Here is a 5,396-nt window from a genome sequence, read left to right as displayed (position 1 = left end):
TTTTTTGAGATTTTATCTCTGTCTGTTGTTCAAAATATTCTTTTTTCTTTTTTTTCATAAAATACTTATAATATAGTAATTCCGGACACATTTTCTTTTTTTGTAACTTCAGGATAAACAAAAGTACATTCAAACAGTCTTGATGAGATAGGCTTCATCATGGAAAAGAACATTTTGTGTAAAGTAATGAATAAGTGTAATTCTATGATTGCCTTTATATGGTGTGCTTAGGAAATGCAAATCATGTACTGGAGGCAGTCTGATCTGTCATTAAAAGGCTTGTTATTTTTGGATTTTATTCTTTTCATATCATCTAACTTCCAGTCAAAAGTAGCATTCTTACTTCTTTTAGTGAAATATTCTTTCAGTTGCAGTCAACACATTTTAATATATTAATTACATTTTCATATTTTTTTTTTAAACACAGACTTAGAACTTTTAAATGTCTGATATGCATCTTGCTATTGTACCAGTTATTGTTAGCTTAAATTTGCAAATGAATTTTGCAGAGTTGTATGTAAGTTTACTCAACAACTATTTTCTGTTACTGAGCTGAATGGTAGTTTCTAATGATATATATATATATCTACAGTAGTAGTATAAAAAATGCATAACATAATTACTAGAAGTATTTATATTGAAACAAAATGATTTTGATGCACTACTATTAAGATATAAATACGATGCGTTGTGTGGAGTTTCTTAATGACTTTTAAACAGGGTTGTGTTCTAAAGATGTGTTTATACCATAAAGTATGATGTGCAATTTTCAATATATATATATAGATATATATATATGTGTGTGTAACACTTTTGTGTGTGATATTGCCTGTTTTGGCAACAGGACATATTTATTGATAGTGCAGAGAATACATCAAAATGTTTGGAAGCATTATGATGAAGTGTTTCTACTCAATATTCATGTATGTATTTATATGCATAGGTTTTAACTTCACTCTAAAGAATAATTCATTACTGGGCACTAAGCATGTGAAAAACATCATAAAGACCTTGAGTAAGGAAGCACATTAAGCTAATATAATAATAGGTAGGCAAACGACAAATTATAAACATAAGGAAAAGTTTTATTGATGGTGGAACATGTTTCGACAGAACATTAGTCTGCCTTCTTCAGGTATGATCAGTACTAAGTAATACAAGGTTACAAAGACAAAAGATACAGGGATTAAATGGTGTCAGCAGGTGACAGGATACAGGTAGAGGTAAAATCTGGTCAAGTATATGAATGGTGAGTAGATCTTGTCCAAATATGGCTGATGTTTAGTGAGATATTGTTAAGTTTACTGATTTCTTTAGTTTCTAAATCATCTATTTACTTTTTATTTTGGGATTGGTATAGGAGAAGAAATTCATCCCAAAGTATTTTGTGAGCTGTTTCATATTGATGATATGTTAAGGCAGATGTCTGGAATTCACCTTTAAGCATGTGACCTTGGTGTTCTTTGCATCTTATTCATATGGAACGTGACATTTTTCCTGTGTATATCTTTCTACACTCACATCGTATACTGTATATGCCCTGTTTTTGTTCTTTTAATAGGATTCTTTTGGGTTAGGTAGTGAGATGTTAATTTTATGTGAAGATTTGAATATAGTTTTTTGCACCAGTGCTAAAGTTATTAAAAAGACCAGTGATTTCATTAGCAATTTCTGGCACAAAAGGGAATGAAAGAAAGTTGTTATGTTTTGTGTTGTTAGAAGGTGAAAGGTTAGAGTTAACATAATATTTTTTCACTGTTTTGAAGTTTGATACAAGCCCTATTTGTGATATTGGAGCTGAAACCTCTAGATAGTGCTATGTTCTTTAGGTATTTCAATTCAATAAGTAAGTCTTTTTGTGGGTGCAAAGTTGTATAGAACAATTTATGTAGGTGAAGTAAGAGGATATTTTCTGTGATAGGTGGTGATTAGATCTTATATGTGGTGGTATGGTGACAGAATGGGGTTTCCTGTATATACTGGTAGTAACTTTATTTTCTCTTCTTACATTCACATGTGTAGAAATTATTACATTGGGTCTTAATGTTTTTCAAAGTTCAATAAAATTGAGTAGCATCTCTTTCCCATGTAGCCATATACTGAAAATATGTATCTTAACCAGATGTTTCTTGGTGTGTAGGAACTTGTTTCCAAACAGTTCTCCTATTAGAACAGACATGTAGAGATCACTAAGTACCCTCACTTTGCAACTCTTTCTTATCACAATAATTTATATCTTTTAAACTGTGCGTATACATGCACAGAAATAATCTTTTATTTTAGGTAGTAGAAAGCTGATGGAATAGCCACAACTTGGTAACAGCAATATATACAGTTAATGGTTGTACCATACGTAATAGTTGACACAGTGTATAAACTGATGAGAATACCAATATCAGCCTGGTTTAACTTGAGTTTAACTGAGTTTGTAAATTATAGGTCCTTTATATAACATCTACAAACACACTTACTGCTATCAGTGTCACAACCATGTATTCAGGCCTGAGGCTATGGGAGGAAGCTATGTCCATCCAAACCTTAAATTGTTATTATTTTATCCTATTACACAAGATTTAAGTTAACTTAATAGTCAGTGTACCTTTATATAGTCAAAAGACTGCTTAACTTTAATTCTGGATTTTTGATTTTACAAATAGTAAAAGGTCAAAATATTACAATGTATGTAATACAGAGTTCTGAACTAAAGACATTGTCTGCAAGCAAAAGTAAATGTTATAAGGTGTTGCTAATAATAGTGTTTTGATTCACACAGTGTATGAAATTGCATATACCATGTCAAAGAATAAGTCTTATATGTATAAAACGGTTTGTAATTGTGAATAAATCTGTTTACACAGAAACTAACTGTGCTATTTATTATAAAGTCACAGTTCAGTATGCTCAAATACATCTTTCTCAAAAAGAAGTCTCAATTTGATACTGTGTTACTTGTTTATGCTCTCTTTTCCTGAATTCAATACCATTTTTTATTGAAATCTATTGTCGAACTATTGTAGCTGTTGAACCAGCATCGATCAATATACTGCACTACATCCTATCAGTAAACCCATGAACTTGTTTCTTTGGATAATGAACTTATTAACTCATTTGGTGCAGGAAGAGTATTCTCAAATGAACTTTGCACTGTAAATCCAGCTTGGTTGTGCCTTCATCATCAAAGTATTATTCCCATGGTGTCTTAACAACTGTTGGGTCATCACAGTCTCGGCTGTAGTGGCCAGGTTTAGTACATCTATAACAGTTCTTCTTTACTGGTATTCTTTTGAATTGGTTATTATTCCACACAAGCTTTTGTCTGCAGCTCTTAACGATATGCCCTTTCAAGTTACACTTGAAACACATATTGTCTTTTTGTTATTCCTTCAATTCTGTGTCGCTAATTGTCTGCAGAGCTTCCTTTAAAGAAGTACATCTACTTTGGTTTAACCTAATTCTCATATCCTCATCTGTTATGACGTCTGTAAATTGATCACATGTCAACGAATTCTTACTTTCACACAGAGAATCTTATGCAAGTTTGGACCTTGTTCTAAAACTTTGCTCTGGGTGCTTTCATTTGGTGTGTCACTCGAAACCTTTTACAAGCTGGCGAAGAAAGAGATTTTCAAACACTACTTTCTTTATCTAGTCCCTTAGGGATTTTCAAAAATTAAAAAAGTGTATAATAATAGTATTCTCACCTCACTTTATTTTCGCATACACTGCCAACAATATATTTCGCTCATTCCAGAGCTCTTCAGGCCAACTAGGATACAACAAACACAGCAATGATCAAAACACTATTTATGTAGGCTGTTCAAGTTTCGATACAACAATAATTTTATGGAGTTTACGCCTTTTACAAGCTGATACAGAATGAACGTGATATATATAGTGGGATAGGAATACTATTATTATACACTCTTCTCATTTTGGCAAACCCATAAGGGATTAAGTAAAGAACGTAGACTTAATTACTAAAGCTTTATGACAAACTTAAATGTTTTCGTATTGTAGTCCAAAATAAGCAAAAGTGTCAGTGATATAACTGTATACGTGACTACTTAAAAAGAAAAAAATTAGAACAGACATCCTGTTTAGAATGCTAAAATATGAATTTAGGTGAAGCTTTTATGAAAATATATTTTAATATTGCTAAATTTTTAAGTTTTATTACAAAACTTGAAATGTTTCTCTTTAATGGTTTTAATTTTGATATAAGTCACATTACTAGAAGTAAAGATATGAGTTTTGAAATCGTTTGGTTGTACATACTGTAATTCAACTGAGCTACTTGTTAGGGTTTTATGTATATGTGGGCTGGTATTCTTATACAGTGAGTGTCTGGACTTATTGACGATAAATTTGAACAATAAACGGACAGTACACAATCCAGTTGTTTTCAAACAATATATATTCAAAACAAGTCAAACCTATGTAAAAAAAAAAAAAAATCTACACTATAGGATATCGCAGTTGTAACTTAAACTTTAAATAATTCTCTTTTCTTGTCAAAAGATCACACTGGGTGATTCAATTACTTTGAAATTCAATTGACCAGACGAATTATTTTTCTCTATTCTGTTTCTTACTATACAATCTGTGATAAATTCACTTACGTTACCTCGTGGTTTACCACAGTTGTATCTCGAAGTTTAAATAATTGTCTCTTTTCTTCAAAGTCCACACAGAAGGGTTCGATTAATTTAGAACACCCTTTGACAAGGTGTCCTTATCTCTGTTAAACTGTGAAACTCACTTCAAAATATCACCAGTTAAGGCATAATCACTCACATGCCCGTTAACTTCATGCTTTCTTTCACTAAGTAACTTTTCTTTGACTGAAAATTACTTTCAATTCACTTCTTCTTCTATATTTGGCTTGGGCTCGCTAGTCACCAATATTTATTCATTTTCTCTGAGGCCTCGAACTTTCTATAAACTACGCGAGCGACGCTATAATGTAACAATACTCACTTAAGGTAACGAGAATAATACCTAAGCCTCGAGTAACTTGGCGTCAATAATACAACAACAGTTGAACCACACGCACAACATACGACTCTTACCGAGTTACGTAACCAAACTTGTCATAACTATTGGCTTTAAAATAATCTATATACTACTAAAACTCTGAGATTGTTTGTGTGTGTGCTTGTGTGTAATTAAATACAGCAAAAACGGCACACAACAGCGCCATATTTGTAATGAAATGAGAATAGAAACAGAATAAAACAACTTTCGTTAAAATCAGGCCATGGTTATCGAGTTAGCCCCGTTTTTCTGGCTCATTTTTTGTACATTCCATTATTATAAGACTTCGTTTATACAACAATATATGCACACAGAAATTAATGATGAGATGAAAATGTGTTATAACGGCGCATAGAAAGAAC

The sequence above is a fragment of the Limulus polyphemus genome, unplaced genomic scaffold (assembly GCF_000517525.1).
Source record: "Limulus polyphemus unplaced genomic scaffold, Limulus_polyphemus-2.1.2 Scaffold2756, whole genome shotgun sequence".
In the NCBI taxonomy this organism is placed as follows: Eukaryota; Metazoa; Arthropoda; class Merostomata; order Xiphosura; family Limulidae; genus Limulus; species Limulus polyphemus.
Note: the sequence above shows the minus strand (reverse complement) of the source record.